A 19777-nucleotide genomic window follows, 5' to 3' on the forward strand; every position below is an offset into this window, starting at 1 on the left:
TAGTGACTCTGAACTTTGACAAGTCATTCAGTTTTTCTAAGGATATTTCCTCAGTGTCATCAGGGACTGCAAATCAAAACCACAATGAGATACCACGTCAGATCTCTTAGGACCACTATTATTTAAAAAACAAATGATACTGAGTGTTGGAGAGGATGCGGAGAAAAGGGAATCTTGGTACACAAATGATGGGTATGTAAATTGGTACAGCCTTTATGGAAAACTACAGAGTTTCCTCAAAAACTTAAAAATAGAAATACCATATGATACAGCAATCCTATTTCTGGGTATTTATGCAAAGAACTGAAATCAGTATTTCAGAGAGATACCTGCACTCCCATGATCATTGCAGCATTATTCACAATAGCCAAGATACGAAAACAATCTCAATATCCATCAGCAGATTAATGGATAAATGCAATGTGATATATACAGACAATAGAGTATTACTCAGCCTTAAAAAAAGAAATTCTTCCATTTGCTATACATAGGTGGACCTGGAGGAGACTATGCTAAGTAAAATAAGCCAGGCATAGAAAGACAAATACTGTATGATCTCAGACTCACAGAAACAAGGAATAGAATGGTGATTTCCAGAGGCTGGGGGCAGGGGAAGTGGGGAAATGATGGTCAAGGGTACAAAATGTCAGTTATGTAAGACAAATTCTGACATCCACTATACAGCTTAGTGTCTACAGCTAATACTTAAATACAGTTATGTATAACTAGACATAGCTATGCAGTTATAACTATATATAGTTATGTATTACATGTGCATATACAGTTATATGTTGTACTTAAAATTTGTTAAGATGGTAGATCTTACGTCAAATATTCCTAACCACAGAAATAATTAAATTACAAAGTTACAAATCAAGCTTACACACCCATAAGCAAAAGTATATTTGTGGATGGAATATTTATTGATTCAAGACATTCCTTGCAGTCTGCATGACATTTAAAATGTTTTAATATTTGTTAATAAAAACAAAAATAAAAAAATAACTGCATGCCAGAAAAGGAACATTTCCACCATGCATAGTAGCTTTTTTGAACATTTCAGGTACCCAGATGTCACTGAAGACCAACAGCTATTAAAAGATGCTGTGAGAGATAACAAAAACATTGTCCACCTTGTGTCCAGCATCTGTGTCCCTTGGGGCTATTCAGTTGTGAATTTTGAAGTCTTTATTAACATTTCCCCTAAGGGCCAGAGCAAGAGATTAAGTAAAATATAGAGCAAAGTGATTTTTAATCCCACAATTGGCCCTAAGAAATTGTATTTAAACTTACCTAGAAGCAATGAATCTTTTTAACCTCTTTACAAAAATTACTCCACAGTTTGCTTAGTCATTTGTTAGGGTAATTTAGTTTATAATCTATAAGCAAAATTCTGTTTGCATAAGCATACACATACTCATACATGCACACACATATTTCTACTGTATGATCAGATTAAATACATCATTAATTACATAACGGATAGAGAAAATAGCCAAGTCGCAGGTCTTATCCAAGGATGGATGTGTCATTATCGTGCTGCTGACCCCACACACTCGCTGTTGTCCGTCTCTGCCAGACACGAGTCCCAGTGCCAGCGAGCCAGTTCTCCGCCGAACTCAAGAAGTGATCATCATCCTGTGTAGACGCATCTTCTCCCATCTGGGTCTCAATGAAATTTGATAATTGTGTTACTTTTTTTGGTGAGAGAAAGCCATTTCACAGCATCACGTGAAGGAAGCAGTGCATTCACACTTTCAGATGCTGATCACTTGGCAGCATTTCCTCTTGGGCTATGAGGCAAGTATCCTTGGGTACCAGAGTGCTTATTATGGGCTTTCTGATTGCACTGCATTCCTAGACACAAAGTTTCATTTAAGATATCAGGTCAGATGTCTTCTGTGCTCCAGCAGCTTTTTTTCAGGACTGTTCACGAAATGGAAAGTTATTTCAATGTCACGTTTTACAAGAAAAAAAAGCTTTATAAATAGAATTTATTTTCCTGCAGGAGAATAATCACTTAAAAATGGTAATTATCTAAAACACTGAAAAATTCAGCCATCACTGAACAGGTTTCAGTCTTTTGATATTAAATACATGGACAGGCTCTTAATAGCATTAGAAATAATGAAAAATTTCATAATTGGCATAACATTTTTTGTTGTATCAGTATTTCAGATTCTACAAAAGATTACCAAAATCAAAATAACAATTTATGAATGATTAAGCTTAAAAAAAATAAATATTGCATATCCATAATAATGGGGATTAAAATGAAGGTCATTTTATGTATTTACACAACATTCTTTGTTCTCTGGGTTTTACACATCATCAAAATCAGAATAAAAAGTAAAGAACATTTCTGATCATTGCCAAGAATTGCTTTAAGATTTCCAATTCTCTTGTTGGTTTTATTATAAGAAGTAAAAAAAATCTGTGCTATTTCTTAAAGTCTAAAAGTTGTTCTTAACCAGATATACGCTACAGCGTTTACAACAAAAAGTCTATAGTTTCTTTATCAAATATGCAGATGTTTATTTTAATTTAATGTGGTGTTTTCGATTCAATTAAGAGTTTCCCTCAAGGGTGAACTGTTTTATGAATCAGTTCTGATGCTTGCCCACTTCTTACTATTTTTGATCTCACTATGTCCTTTAAAACCTGATGTATAACCATGTAGAAAATTTGTGTTGCATGTACCATTTGGGTCACAGTAGTCTTACTGTGTTTTTTTTTTTTTTCTCTCCTAGAAATGCTTTGATGTTATGATGATATTTATGTGGATCTATGGGTCATCCCCCTTGATAACAGACAATAAATAACAAGAATAATATAAACAATTTCAGCAGATCTATGTCCTAACTGAATTCATAGACTTCAATTAAGGAACCTCAGTTTATTTTTTCCCGTGTGTGGTGAATAGGCTTTACGCAAACAGGAAAACAGGTGAGCTGTTGCCTTTGAAGTGGATGATGGCCTCACCGGCTGGCACCTCAGTCTCCTCTTTGGCAAAATGAGGTGACTGAATGAGATGATCTTGGACTCCATTCCACCTCTGACGGTTTATAATTAAATGTAACTGTTATAGTGATGTTGATAATAATTTCTCTGAAACAATCCACTTCAAACTGTGCTCTTCAAGCCATAGGAGTATTAGAAGGTGCTTAAGAGTTGTCACAAGGTTATTAATCAATTAACTGGATTTAAGACTGCTCAGAACAGTTCCTCTCAAACTTGCTTAATATATTAATGCATTCATGTGTGAGTACATTTAAAGAATATAGAGACAGAACACATATGTACGTGTGGATGTTTGCATGTGTGTCTACGCATGCTGTCCAGTATGGCAGCCGTTAGCCACCTGAGGCTGCTGAGCTCTTGAAATGTGACCAGTGAGACTGAGGAACTGAATTTTTATTTAATTTAATTTTAATTTAGATTATTTTCTAAGATGTTGGACAGGACAGCAATAGGATTTTTTGAGCTAAATAAACTGGCCACAATTTCTTATTATAAGCCATTTCTTTTCTTTTAAGTTTTAGTCCCCAATTTACTTTTTATTTATACTCATTCTATTTACTTATTAAGATATAATTCACATATAACATATATTAGTTTTAGGGGTACAACATAATGATTTGATATTTGTATATATTGCAAAATGATCACAATATAAAATGCTAAATAAGTCCTGGGGGATGTAATGTGCAGCATGATGACTATGGTTAATAATACTGTACTGCAAATTTAAAAGTTGCTAACATAATAGATCTTAAAAGTTCTTATTATTAGCAATCTTTAAACATTAGCTGAAGACTAATTAAAAGAGTTACTTTATAGGCAATTTAAGCATCAAATGAATAATTGTACTGGGTAACTGAATTCCACTTCATACTTAAAATCCTGAAATTCTTTTGCTCAGATTATGAAACGAGCACAGACGTTAAATCAGACAAATCCTGCTTGAATTCTAGCTTTCCAGCTTGGTAGCAGAGGGTCATATCTACAGGTGAGTTACTAACATCTGTAACCCTCAGCTTCTTTGGTCAAGTGAGGACAAAAATTCCAATCTCACAGGACTGCTGTGTAGATTAAGGAAAATAATACATATGGAATCCCTGATGCAGTGCCTCATGAAATTGATTTTCTACAGATGTTATTTCACCTTTCTATGAGTTATAGAACATGTAACTGAGGCATGTTTAATTCATCTTTTCAAATGTATAGGTAAATTACATCTTTAACTAGCGTTGAGGATGGAAAAAATAAAAATGATAAAAATCTGTTAAACTAGAGTTTTACTTCTCCAGTTGTGACTTCTAATTTGATGACTAATTGTCCAGGTATATCCCAAGACTGGGGAAACAAGGAAATGGAGAACAAAGATCTCCTGTTGCAGTTTAATATAAAGAGTACAGATTTGAATCTTGTAAGTATATCCACTGCCACTAGCCATAATGCAGCTGCCAAGCCTAGAAGATGCTTGTCATTGAGTCTTTGAAGGCTTGCGCATATGCTGTTGTGGGTACACAATTCCTTTCTCCACTTGGCCTCTTCTCCAGCAGGTATATATCAACTTTAGTGGTGGCAAACTGACATCTCAGGAAGAGAGTTCAGGTAAACAGCACTGTGACGGGTGCTGTCCAGAATCGACCATAGGCGGACAGTCTTTTTAAATTAGAAAGCTACTTCTTGAGCAAAATTCTGAGTAAGGAACACTGAAAGGGGACTCTATTTTCTATTACCTATTAAATTTAATGCTCTAAGCATGCCCTGATATCCACAAATGTGAGACCTGAACACAAATTTATAGGTTATGTATATTTTCCACTTATTCTTGATACTAAATTCCAGTTCACAGACTTGTACCCTAAATGCTTAAGAAAAAACAGTTCAGAAATTTTACTCTAGGTGATATATTCCTGTGTTCCACAAAAAAACTGAATTTCCTTGTAGTTGAAAATCAGGAGTATAAAATATAATTTTGTTTTATAGTACCTGGTTATATACTTCTTCCTTTGGAAAGGACTGTTATTTCTATATTTCTTCGGATAACTTCAAAACCTAAGTGCTAAACTCGTCCCTTGGGACTCTCTTTGAAACCATTTGGCATAAAACAGATTTGTTCAATGAATCTCAATAGACTCACAAAACATTTTACTAGGTCAACAAAAAGTAATATTTTTATGCTGGAGGAACAGTGCCTCTCAGAGGACTAATAAAGGTCCAGACTTGTTTTACCACTAAAGATGTATTAGTAATTAGTGGCCTGTTTACAGAGGGAGACTTGCACTGACATTTGGGAAGGTGTGTCTAAGAAGACAGTTCCAATTGACTTCCAAATGCAAAATGGCCCCACGGTAAACTGCTGATTTACCAAGATGACTTGTATGTAAACATCCTGGGCATCTTCTGAGGCGGCCTGACCTGTAGAGAACCTGTCTGTCTAATTCTGAGGCTCTGCAAAACTACACAATGCAAAGGCCCCTGCTTATTCTAAAAACAGTGAGTATAATTAGTCTTGAAAATCAATGTTTCCATTTATCAGGATGACAAAATAACTTGTTAAAATAGTATGCTTAATTTACATATCCAAGAGGCAACAAAAGCTTCATCTACCATTTATTTGATTATATCCTTTTAGGAGAAAAAAATGCAGTTCATTGGCCGTCTGCCATGCTCTAAAATATAGGACGTAATTAGAACCATACTGTTGTCATGTTTTCATAGCAAAATACAATCTGCTTTCAGACTGAATACACCATTATCTTATCTGGAGCTGCTTTATTCATAATTATTATGATATTTATGCCTATGGGTGAAATTAATAAAATATGAATTAATTGAAAATGAATTTCACATATAGCATCTTATTTAGAAATACAACAAAAATGTTTAGAAATTAGACAACAAAATGTTTAGAAATCAAAAATGTTCAAAAATTAAAATAAATATTATATGTACATATGCATATATGTAAAAATCCTTTACTTTTTTGTATAGGGCAAAAATAATATGCAACAGTAAATGTTATTTTTTAACATAATTAATGCCAGTGACATATCCATAACTAACTTTTTCAAGTGATATGAAACAATAGTAATTTAAAGAATTTTACTCCAAATTATAGTAATTCAATTTCCCCACCTACAAAAGATTTTACTGGAATTATACCATTATTAAAATATTTTGAGGGCTAAAAGCAAAAACCTAACCAACTAATGAGAAAATATGAAAAATTTAAAGAAAGGTATGAACTTATGTGTCTATTGCTACATTATTTCTACATTTCATCTTTGGATGTAGGTTACACTTTTTTTTCATTTTAAAACAAAGTTCCTATGCCATTTGTTTATTCTCCTAAGACACAAAGTAATACTAATCTGTTTAGTTTTCAATCATCATATCATGTTCAATTCACTCAGATCCTTTGTGGATACTAATTCTGCCTCAATCATCTGATTCCCCAAACCAAAAATGTTGCAAGCCTTTAAAATTTTTTCCAGTAATAGGTGAATTTGTCAAGAAACTGGAATATTTGAAATCACTGACACCAGTGCATTCTTTCCTGGTAGACAGACCTACCTGGGAAGAAGCTTACTACAAGAAATTAGCTTTAGTAGCATGACCTTAGAATCAAGGATGGTAATTTTTGGCATCAGGATAAAATAGCATCATAATATGGTGCTATTTATAATGGAAAATGAGAATTTAATTACATTTCAAATCAATAAATACTTATTGAATAGATGCATTGAGCTGGTCTCCTGTCTTCCAGACACTATTTTAAGAGCTGAAAAACCAATAATGAATAAGACCTAAATGGTCACCTTCCTTACAAAGTTTGCATCTTCACAAGGAAGAGAAAACCAGAAATTTATAAATAATTTACTACCAGGGAAATGCAAATCAAAACCACAATGAGAGATCACCTCACACCTGTCAGAATGGCTATCATCAAAAAGAACACAAATAACAAATATTGGCGAGGATGTGGAGAAGAGGGAACCCTCCTACTCTGTTGCTGGGAATGTAATTTGGTACAGCAGCCACTGTGGAAAACAGTAGGGAGTTTTCTCAAAAAACTAAAAATAGAACTACTGTATGACCCAGCAATACCACTCCTGGGTGTAGATCCCAAAAAACCCAAAAACACTAAATCAAAAAGACAGATGCACTTCAACATTCATAGCAGCATTATTTACCATTGCCAAGATATGGAAACAATCTAAGTGTCCATCAACAGATAACTAGATAAAGAAGATGTGGTGTGTAATACACACACACACACACACACACACACACACACAATGGAATACTACTCAGCCATAAAAAAGTCTGAAAATTTGCCGTTTGCGGCAACAAGGATGGACTTGGAGGACATTATGCTTAGTGAAATAAGTCAGAGAAAGGTAAATACTGTATGATATTGCTTATATGTGGAATCTAAAAAGATACATCAAATAGTGACTATAATAAAAAAGAAGCAGACCCACAGATACAGAGAACAATCTAGTGGTTACCAGTGGGGAGATGGGGGAGGGGCAACATCGGGGTGGGAGAGTGGGCGGTACAAACTACTGGCTGTACGACAGGCTCTAGGAAGTATTGTACCACGCAGGGAATATAACCAATATTAACTTCAAATAGAAAGTAATCTTTCAAAATCATATAAAGAATTAAAAAAATTTAAAAATGAAACATGAAAAAAATGACTACGGGGGAGTAGAGTACTTTGAAAATACCTACTAGGAGGCGCTGGGTTTTCCCAGAGGTGCTTTACATTTTCTCTGAGGATATTAAATATGAGCTAAAATCTGAAGGATTAGGAGTTTAAGAAAAAAACTTATTTTGCTCTTGCTTTTTCTTGGTTTGGTTGATTTTAGAAATGTTTTAGGTTAAAATGTCACATTATTTTATGTTTAAGTTAAATTACTATTGTAATTTACACTAATTACTATATTACACTAATTACTATTTAGCCTACTTGATAATATTAATGGTTTAAAAATACTTTTGGAGTATTTGAATTGACTAATTAAACATGATAAAATGTATTTAATATCTGATGTTCGGAGACTGCATCAGTCTTTCTAAACAGAATGTGTACAGTACAACACTCTCACATCTTACACGTTAAGTACCTGAAAGAAAAGAAAAAAGAATCAAATCACTTAGGAAGTAATTTATCTACAGTGAGCCTATCCCAGAACCTATAGCCTCAGGCTAAAATACCACGAAGACAAATGTTATTTTTATAAATGTACATATAGAACATACATATCTAATTTATGTAATTATATATTATAAATTTACAATTAATAAACACAAACATTCTTTTTATTTTACAGGCAGTTTGCCTAGATCACACAGGTGGGAACTGGAAGAAACAGGCTCAAGGACACGAGGACCAATTTTCCATTTCCAGGTAAGCAGTCAACTACATCAAACGTGGAGTTTTTCACTACACACATGGTTCTATACTAAATTTTACAAAAATTAAAATTGTTACAAATCCATTTTTCTGTATATTCTACTTGTGATTATCCTTGTATTATAATTATGTTGATTAATTTGTCAAAACATTAGCTTCTACCTACTTTGTGGTAGGCTTGACATACAACGGATCTAAGCCCTAATACAGTCCATGAAGAGCCCTAGAAGAGGCAGACACTTAGCGATTATGTATTTAGTTAAGGAATGAGTGAAAATTCCTGTATTTGTAAATTCATTTGATCCTGAAAGAAAAATTCGATAAATAAAGATGTATTTTTAAGCGCATTAATTTTAAAAGGGAAGGTTAAATGACTTCCCTACTCCATGCATTTTGTAAACTACAGAAGTGGGTCATGTGGCCACAGATTACAGGAACTCATAAAGCTAAATAAAATCCACTTGAATTAGGTCCAAAAATCAGAATAAAATAAATACAGAATTTGTAGCTAACATTTTTATCTAGATAATGGTCCCTCAGGCAGCTTCTCCCGATTTCCCACTGAAAAACAATAAAGAAATGGAAGAGCGATGAACACTGTCGACGAGTGGCAGTTAGCCATTGCTAACATCTGGGGCTGGAGGAGAAATTCATTGATTATAAGATGTGTGGATCCCAATTAACAATCATAATCAGAAGTTATCCTTCCTTCATTGTTAAATGTTTACTGTGAGCCAGACGTTTAGTTCTTTCTTGAAAGAGAGGTAATGATACGACGTAGCTTTTTTGCCCCACTGTTCTGGGTTTAAAAAAATAACAACATCTATGCTGAGCAGAAAACTGGGCAGCTAAGTCCTTCTTCCTGAAATGGCCAATACGAATAGTCATTTTCAACCTTCCAGAGATTGCCACCACCCAAAACCAGAAGGGCAGAGAGTATGAACGTTTGTCAAGCGCATTGTTGAGGGAGCGAAGAAATGGCTACTAACCCCCACACGGAAGCTGTGATTCTAGAAATAAAGCAGATGAAAGCAGAAAAAAAAGTGAGGCATTTTTTGGCTTGTTTCTGTTCTCTGCTATTCCATATCATCTTAAAAATAAGCACTAATACAAGCATTTAATAATAGATACTATTTCTGTCCAGCAATGATTAACATATTATATACTTGTTCATCTAATTCAGGCCACATATGTGGGAATGCCACACAGTCTAGCTCTACTATTACAAAAAAAAAAAATTAGCCCAGGTTCAGAAACATCCCTCTTTCTATTACAAAATGCTTGCCCAATTCTAGTAACACCCGAGTAGGTATGAGCAGGGACAAGGAGAATTTATATGCTGTGAATGTACCACATCTTAACAGATTGCTTCTTACTCTAGAGTAAATAAACATATAAAAACACTGTGAGTTCTGCTTCTGCTTAAGATGCAGAAAGCTTCAAGAGAATATCATTTTCAAACTAACAATGAGAGAAAAAAAGCCAGCTTATCTACAAAATCATTACTTTGTATTGAGCTCATCAGAAGGTTAAAGTCGCAAGTCAAGTAAACTACATCCCTGAGAGAGAGAATCCTTTTCAGTGAGACACAGGACACAGGAACTGTTTTATCTCAGAGAACAGAAGAAAGATGTGAATGCCGTATAAACAAGTAAGAAAAAAATTGGCTAGAATTACATATAACCCATTCTGAAAGAACAAATATGGGCTAGCCTCAGATCAGAAGAGCTAACATCCTTGGATCAACGGAGTTCATGCTCATTTACAATCTCTTTTGAGTAGCTCTCCATCGGTGCTCAAGAGAAAGACTAGGTGCATGGTAGGAGACGAGAGGGGCCCCCTTTCGTGGTGCAGGGATGGGTGGAGGTGACTGCTGCTGGGGCACAGACAGAAAATCCTGCCAAATTTCCTTGACTGTTCTCTGCTATGAAGCATGAACTTTAAAACTCTAGGATATAGGTAGCAATCACTGAACTCCCAGGGCTGATTAAAAATTAATTATGAGAAATAAATAGAAGCAAAACCCCTTCTGTCTTTGGATGAGGGTAAAAAGAGCTCTTACTCAGGATACAGGCAAAGATCAATGGCTTAGAGAAAACCTCCTGCCCCTGGGAGGGGGACCCAGAACCATGGTGGGTTCAGGATTCTGCATCCATTTCCAGCAGGGGTCTGCTAACACTGGAGGAGGAACAGGAGCCTCAGGCACGTCACCGATCCACATCTGAGCACGCTGACAAAGTTTCATCCCCAAGAGCCAGCCAGGTAAGCAGAACCTGCCTAAAATGGAGGCCGACCAGGTAAGAAAAATGGTTCTGAGTGAAAATGGGGAAGGAGAAAAAGCATGAGGAGAGAACCCCTATGCGGCACAGGTGCGCAGGGACTGCCGAAAGCCGTGGAGCAGGAAAACAGAAAACCCGTCTACACCAAGCCCTGCGCTCAGCACAGGTGAGAGCGGCACTGGACGTCTAAGTGTGCAGCGCCGTGAACAGGACAGTGGCAACAGTGAAACCCAAACCCAGATCAACTCCCGATTCCTTTGAACTGGATCTCTGTATGTAATATATTTCTGGCTGATTTTAGTATCTGTTATTTGTTGTTGGTTTTCAAGAGTTTGACTATATAATTGTCTCTGGGTATCTGCGGGGGGATTAGTTCCAGGACCCCCATGGATACCAAAAGCCGCGGATGCTCAAGTCCCTGATCTCAAGTTGTGTGGTACAGTCAGCCTTTGGTATCCACGGATTCCGCATCCGTGGACTCAACAACCGTGGATCGAATTCTGCGGCTGGCTGCCTGTCGAGGTTTTTGTTTTGTTTTGAATTCTGATCAGAATTTGCTGAGATTCTTGGATCTGTGGATCAGTATTTTTTCTCTATTTCAGAACATCCTCAGCCATTTTCTTTTCAAATATGTGTAACTTATTTTCTCCCTTTTAATCTGGGAATCCAATTACAAGAATCTTAGACCAAAAGTACTGACAAGTATCAATGCTTTTTTTCTGTGCTTTTGAACTCTTTTTTTTCACTTTGTGTTTTAGTTTGGATTGACCCATATTCAAGTACGCTGATTCTAAGCAGTCTTCTATTTAATCCACCAGATAAATTCTTCAGATCTGATACTATATATCTTATTTCTTGCATTTCTATATGGTTCCTTTGTAGAGCTGCCACACTCCTGAAATCACCATCTCTTCAGGAATGTTATCCCTTCTTCCAATAGATCCTTTGGCACTTTTCATAGTTGTTTAAAACCACTGTTATAATTTCAGCAACTGAGCATCTCCAAGTCTCTTTCTTTAGACTATTTATTATCTCGTGTGTATGTCACATTTTCTATTTGTGTGTGCGTGTATTTTGTAATTGTGGTTGCATGCTGGCGTTTGCATATAAAAATGTAGACAGTAAATCAAATGACATTTACTTTCTGCACGTCCATCGGATCTGCAGTTCATCTGGGTCGGGCGTTGCTGCTTATTGTATTTGAGTCAGTTCACCACTGACTTCAGACCTTCGGGGATTTGGATGGAGACTTCCCCATCTGCACGGTCTGGGGCCAAGGCGGGACTTAGCCAGTCTTGTGTGTGCTTCAAAGCTGAGCCGCCCGCGAGATCTCTTGCTACTTCACAGCCTGGCTGTGAAGTGTCTGGGTCACCGGAGTGTTCTCTTTGCTGCCCAGTCCTTCCTCTTGGTTTCTGTGCCTACAGGAGATCCCCACAGTCCAGCTGTCTCTTCCTTCAGAAGGCAGCCTCCCTGCACTCTGTGATGGCTCAGAATGTTTCCACATTTCTCTCAGTTCTACTCTGTGCCTCCAGGCTTTGGTTTCTGAAATTGTGGAGGGTGTCTGGGATTTCTCACAGTTCTCTCACCCCACCTCAAGACTCTGGTGATTAGAAGCCCTGATTCTGTTAGGTGGCCCCCTCAGTCTGCTGGTCCAACTCAGTTTTTGGCAGTTGAAAATCTGGGGGACTCGGAAGGATGTTATCTGATCATGCCCTCCTCTTTTCATAGCAACCCCCCAGCGCATCTTTGCTAGAAGTCTACCTGATCCCCTGCCCTCCCACCACTTTCTGTAGGTGACTGCTCTGTATGGGGAGGAGGCCAGTGTGCCCTAGGGTGACTCTCCCAGGTCTCCTTCTGTGTCCCAGCTGCTGACACACTTCTCCCAAGTATTTGGTGAAGGTTTGTGGAAAAACGGTGGTGTCTGAGGGCAGACGTGCTTTGTGGTGGGAACCCTTGTAATTCTAACATGACTTGCCAGCCCGCACGTTGCTGTTACTTTTTTTAAACTTTAGCTGTTTTCACCTTATCATCGTCTATGACAGGTTCCTTTTCCACCTGTTCTTTGGCCAGTGGAAAGCTCAGCCGTGGGTCTTCCATTGCCTGCGAAAGACGTACCACTTTGTGGACTTAGGTCGTTTTGGTTTCTTTGAGGCCTCAGCAAACTGCTGCTCTGTCTCTTGTGCTGTTTAACTGTGAACAGCTTCTTCACATTAGATCTTTTACATCTATAGGCATTTACTAGAAAGTAACAGTTATTACTAGTTGGTGACCCTTAAATGATTCCCCACGCTTCACCACCACAAGCGGTTACTTCTCCTCACATGCCATATTCCATGACCCTACTTAAAACATTTTTTTTTCAGTCTTCTCACTGTGTGAACTCAAGTTATTACACATTTGCCTACTTGTTTATTGTCTGGGTTTCTCCCCTGAAATGTATGAGGGTAGGAACTTGGATTGTTCACATTGGCAGCTTTATTCCAGTATCCAGAAGAATGCCTGGCCCAGGACAGACACCCAAGAAACAGATATTGAACAAGTGAATGAATAAATTTGGTTGACCAGAGTTTGGTTAGTGAAATATGCCCTCTTTACACACACCTCTGTATGCATGTATGATACGGTATCCAACACACCTGCTTATAGTCATGGTTAGTATACGCTGTGTGGTCCCCAAGGCCACCCTCAGATTCAGTAAGTCATCAGAAGAACTCACAGATCTCAGCAGAGCTGTTATACTCGTGGTAACGGTTTATTAGAGCAAAAGGATATACATTAAGATCAGTGATGGGAAAAGATACCTAAGAGCAGGGTCCAGCAGAGACCCGGAGTGGAGATACCTATTGTCCTATTGTCCTCTCTCAGTCTGAGAAATCTCGTGCTTATTTCTCCCATCAGTAATGGGTGACACTATGAAACACTGGTTAGAGTACTGCCAACCAGGGAAGCTCACCTGATTTTTACTTACCTGAGATTTTAGGGGCGGTTGGTCACATAGATATGGCTGACTGCCCACGGGACTGAACCTTAGTTCCAGCCCTTTCAGAAGTCATGGTGAACCACTGTTAGCACAGGCAATCTGGTGTAGCCTGCAGTCCCCAGGTAAACAAAGACATTTCTCTCAGGACATTCCAGGAATTTAGAGGTTACCTCCCAGGAGCTTGGGGCAAAGGGCCAAACTTTTCTTTGGGCAAGGTTAATCCTTTAATGCACAGCTCTGTATCGGCATCTATCCAGTTGTGCATTACATGGACATACATGCTATTTCTCCATTTTTCCTTTGCATGCTGATCCAGTGGCCTGTAATACACAGCAATAACAAAAATTCATTACAGAAATACGGCAAGTTGACACAATAGCTTCCTGCTTTTTGGAACAATTTACTGTTTCATTCCCTCATTCTTTTAATTTTCTTGCAGTGGTTTCAAGCTTTCAACTAATCAAATGCAATTTTCATAAAATGTAATTTTAATAAAATTTCAGTTTTAGTAAAATGTTTACCTTATTACTTGAAAGCTTGAAACCACCTCAGAAAAACACACTGGTAACCAACATTTAAGGGAAATTTTGCAGAACAAATAATAACAAATGATACTTAGAATTCATTTAGGCATAGGTTTCTTATCTGAGGAGTCAAGCAAAGAAATCCATTATTTTTACCACTTTTCCAATTTGCATTAGGACTATTATTTACGGCAATTAGAAGATAATGCATTTTAAATATATACAAATCATAGAAAAGATAATAAAATATTTTATATCGGTGTCATTACCACTTTATATCCCCTAATTCAGTTACAGCCAGCTTTATTAGCAGATATTTTGGAATTTGGTGTCTAATATTTAATCATGAAGCACATTTTCTCAACTGTGAGCATTTTCCTATTATTTGTATTTTATTTTGTACACTTTACTCTGTGAAGAGACATTTGAAATGAGAAATAACCAGATAACCAGAAAAAGGCTGTATCAAAGATAAGGAGATGTCGCTAGGCTAGTTAACAAAGCCATTTCTAGTTTGATTTTCTTCCAAGTTTACTAATGTGCTGTGTGAGTGTAAATGTATAATGTCTCATTTGGATATAGCATCACACAATTCAGGAATGAATTTCAGCATGCAGTTTCACTCCATAAGAGCTTTCAAGTTACTCTTCTAAGAGTAAGAGTTTCTTCAATTAATGAAAAGAAATGCTTAATCGATACTGCTTCCTACAGTAGGTGATAAACCTAGTCTAAGGGACAGCCAGTTATAAACAGCTGAAAAGGTCAGGGAACCAGGCGGACAGGCAATAAAAGGCAAGAAGTACATTTAGACAGATCATGATTTTGAAAGAGAAAATTGTTCTAATGGATCCACAACTGGAAATAGAGGGGAACGATTATCCTCAGAATGCTTTTCTGGACTAGAGGCTGAAACTAATTTGCACGTGAATTTGATCTGCGTTCTGAGTTGATTCAACCTACGTTTATGATTTAATTTGTAAATATTCTAGGCCATTCTTATAAGAACAGCTTTCACTCTCTCAAGTGGCACCAGTCTAAGCTCAGAACTAGCAGGTATTTAAAAGTATTAACGGTGAAGCACAGATTCCCTTTGGATGAATAATCTAGAGAAACGGTATTTTGGAAAATAAATTCTATTATCTAAATAATACAAAATTTTAAAATTCCATTTTTAAACAACAAAGATGGGCATATCGTCAATGCAAGATCATTGGGGTAAAAGTCTAACATATGGGGGTTGGGGGACCATCTCCATGGCACAAAATCCATGGTACAAAACCTAGTACTCATCATCAATCACAGAAATTCCAGTTCTGTTTAGAAGAAGTTCCCAGACAACATCTTTACCAAAAAATGGATATCCTAACAACTGCTTGAATAAAAGAAACCATAACCTAGCATTTGTAAGAGTTTTTGCTGTTGCAGAATTCTCAATGTAATGACACTTCTCACCATTGATTCAGATTTGCATGCATTATGTTCTTGTATGCAGAGGATGATGTTTTTGGTGACATAAAAAGGAATCAATTAATAGATCTGAGTCTTCTGGTGATAGTAGTCTGAGATCAGTAATTCTAATGTTAACAGATGTGGAAAGGATTACCTGAACATGAGCAAACATAAAATACCACCAAAACCTCATTAATTTGGTTTTACCCTTCAGAATTTATCATTATTTGAATAGAATGCATTAATGCTTACTTTTGTTGAATACATTTTTTTTTCACAGAGTTATGTGTATAAACTAAATACTGAAGGGAATATTGTGTTTACAACATAAAATTTTAGACACACTAATTTACATACGTGGTACACTTAAGAATAGTTAATCCACAAGAATTTTTAAATAAGAAACTAACTTTTTTTTTCTGCTCTGAAAATGTTCAGATTTTTTTCAATATTAAAATAACCACCCTTAATCTTATAATATCCTTTTGAATATATCTTATTTCAACATCAGAAGAACTTTTGAGCTCTGTAGTTCTATTGTTTTCCTATTGGAGAACCAATACAACACTACACAAGAACTTATGTACAGGATTTTATATAAAAGGAGAAGAATTGAAGGAGTCAGGAGAATGAGATTATCAAAATTATCAGATTATGTAATTTTAAAAAGCATGTTCAAAATAAGAACAATTTCAGACAAATTAGGAAAAGAAATTCACCTGTTTAACTTGTAGAAGGTTTTTCCCCAAATTATTTTATTTTATACTACCAAATATTGGAATATAAACTAAATACTAATAAATATTTTCTAAAATAATAGACCAAACAGAACCTTACTAGCAAAGGCCAGGCAATTAAGGGCACTTTCATCCTAACACTGTAATAATGTACATAAAATTATGTATTATTGGGGTAAAATATTTTCCAAACCTGCCTTTATTTAGGAAATTCTATTTTTTTCAAATAAAAGCCTAACTTGTCAAAAGATCTAAACATCTGAAAGAGAGTTTAATTTTATGCACCTTTAACCTGTAAGTTAGCAAGCAACATTTACATAAAAATGTTATTTCAAGAAGAATCCATTATTTAAGTTCATGTATTTGTACATTTCATGGGTGGATTAGATTAAAAAAAAAAATCTCTGTGGCAATACCTGCTTCAGAGAGAATGATATATTTATATCTGGGGAACAAGCTTCCAAATGCAGTACAAACATCTATGAGTTTTTCTCAAAAAATGATTGAAAATATTCATCTTTTTTTGTAGAATCAAACAAGATTTAAGAAATATAAGAACCTTAAATATACAGAGGAAGTTGCAGCTGTACCTAAGAGAAATTATTAATCACTCTTAGGCAGTTTTTGACAAATATGCAAAGTAAAATTTTTTAAACTGTCATTGGATTCTTGGCCATATGATCAACTTTTATTCAAAACATAATTCTAAAGTCATCCATAGAATTGTCAAGATAATGTGTGTGTATTTTGAAATTATAAAATGTAGGTTATAAAATGAATGTACAGGTATGTCCCTTAAGATGCCATCAAAGGCTAGTTTTCCTATAAAGTTTCTGTGATTCCAGGAAGTAGTGAGAATTTGATACTTTAAGACAATGCCTAGAGATACACTGAAACAGATCGCCACAGTTAAGAATCATGAAGTCCACTAGGAACCCACCTCTGTCTCTCGTTGCTTTCAATCCTGGGTGATGGATAAACTAGCACCATTCACCATGGAGTAGCCCACACACCTGACCCAGGACTCCTCGAATCTAAAAGAAGAAATCGGGTGGACGCTGTAAAAGCTCGGGGTCCAGCACCTGCCCCACACCAGCTTTCGGCTTGTATACAGGAGCTCTTTTACTTCTGCCTTCCAGCTATTGTACAGATTTCTCCCTGTGGTCAACCTTAACCCAGAATCATATATAAGGGGAATACTATGAAAAAAGAGTTTCAACGTAGCTAATTTGACAGGACAAATCTACCGCAGTGTCTACCTCATGGGGATTCCCAACATCTTCCTCACAAACATTTACATTTGATTTTCCTCTATTTTATCCTATAGTTGTCAAGAAAAATTTCAAATTTTTAATGTCTGAAGAAAATGTCAGAAAATTAAGCACGTTGAGAAAACGAGGTTTATGTGAACTCATTTGCATACTTTCTCTAATACTTAGCATGCCCAAGAGTTCTGCAAATAGTAACAGGACTTCATTTAGACTGAGATTCAGAAAAGGAGGCGTTCCACATAAGAAAATAAATTCAGATCTATCGAGGTTACTCCATTAAACTCATAGAAATTATCCTTTGTTTAATGAGGGTGCCCTTATTTTAGTGGTCAGTTCATATTATAGTTATTGATGCCCCCAAAAGAGCATACAGTCATTTCCCCTTACCAGTCAGTAATGGTGGGTACTTCTGAAGTAAAGTCCAAGTGGGTGAAATTATTTAGTTAAAAATTATTTCTCTACAGCTACTTAGAAACTTATTGAAAAAAAGAACAGAAAATAAGTGATACCTAAACTGGCCAAGAAATAGTTTTAATGTATTAGGAAAGGACACATTTGCTGATCTCTGCTTTTCCACAATATAGGAACAACTAAAAACAAGAATGAACATCTGAAAACAAGCACTGTGTTCACCTTATTAAATTTATATTTTTATCATGCATTGCAGATTGCTTCCTTAAAATGCATTTTAATGATCTCAATTCTATTTTCGTCACTTTCTTTTCATTCCATTAGTGGTGAACAGTCATCTACAATTTTTGCTGCAGTCAGTAAGTCTGCTTTTATGGGTTCTCCCTTAGTACCTTCAGTGTAAATCTGTAGGTGGGGAAATTTAATTACTATAATTTGGAGGAAGATTAGCCAGGCTTATTAATAAACACCTAATGACAATGTAAAGGACTTTTTTGTGATGGATTTTGTCACGTGTATCTGTGTGTTCAGATATATTTCACTTGTTTCCTCTTTCTGTGTTCTGATTTATCTGTGTTTACCTTCCCAGATAAATTACCTCTGGATAAGCAAGGAATTAGGTTATTCAGATATGTGGAATTTATGCATAATTACATAAAATATCACTAGTAATTTTACTGTCTTGATTTCTGTCATTATCTATAACAATTCCAAATCCTTTTATCACCAATCATCAAAAGAGCTATTTGGAATATACTTCAATGATAGCATTGACAAAACACGATGAGACATAACTTCCAATTCAGTGTTTAATTTCTCACATCTTAGTTCATTCTTCCTGAGGTGAATACCATTTTTCTCCATTCACAATCCTATTCATGATGAAATATTTCCTAAGATTACAGCAAACATTTTAATTTAAGTCATCTTTTTGAGGGTGATGAACAAATATTTTTGATATTTCTAATTACTGATAAGACTATTTCATGGAATTTATTCAGTGTCGATAATATGTCTTCTCCTGAATCCTGCTAAAGTCGGCACTAATTTCACCTTCTTAATTCCATTTGTTTAATCATTTTCACCTTTTATTTATCTAAATTCATGTTTTTATAACCCTAATTACAACCAGTGATGTTTTAATTGTAAAATAACTATTTATTGAGCATTTATGCTTGTCACTAATCATAAAGTATCTTAAGGCCTCATAACAACTAAGCAAAGTAATTGTTATTATGCCCTTTTATATCTACAAAGAAACTGAGGTTTAAAAAAATTAACTTTCTATAGATCACACAGCTATATGAGTCAGAGCTAGTAATTGAATCTACTTCGTTCTGAATCCAGGACCTGTGCTCTTATCTCTACAGTATATTGCCTTTCTTTTTTTTTTTTTTTTTTTTTTTTTGGCAAAAAAAGAAATTTGTCTAAGAGAACATAATCTATATGTTTTTGTATAGATGCATACATGCACCAAATAACATGTAAATGGGAAGACTTATTATGCAAAGGAGACATAATAGTTATTTGATTTGTATCACAAGGGCTTTGTGAACTTAGCATATGCAATCTGTTTTGCATTTTGTAAAAAGTTATATAAATAGGACTTAAAACCAATTTAAGGAATTTTAAATAAATGGAAGCCTCAAAGTTATTTAGCTGTAAAAGGGAGAATAAACTGGTGGAAAAGAA

At 35.8% G+C, this 19777-nt stretch overlaps 1 long non-coding RNA gene across 2 annotated transcripts in view; it reads right to left on the reverse strand.

The window, feature by feature from the left end:
- Positions 1-904: 904 nt before the first annotated feature.
- The window catches only part of LOC141573285 (uncharacterized), a 411281-nt gene continuing 392408 nt past the window's right edge, over positions 905-19777 (reverse strand). Inside the window, exons 9-10 of one of the 2 annotated variants that reach the window (XR_012503341.1) lie at positions 13682-14013; positions 905-1926 (exon numbers count right to left, since the gene is read on the reverse strand). This is a non-coding gene — a long non-coding RNA (uncharacterized LOC141573285). Of the gene's footprint in view, positions 9445-13681; positions 14014-19777 lie in introns of both variants that reach the window. The other variant, XR_012503340.1, reaches the window with a different exon arrangement.

The sequence above is a fragment of the Camelus bactrianus genome, chromosome 30 (genome assembly GCF_048773025.1).
Source record: "Camelus bactrianus isolate YW-2024 breed Bactrian camel chromosome 30, ASM4877302v1, whole genome shotgun sequence".
NCBI lineage: Eukaryota > Metazoa > Chordata > Mammalia > Artiodactyla > Camelidae > Camelus > Camelus bactrianus.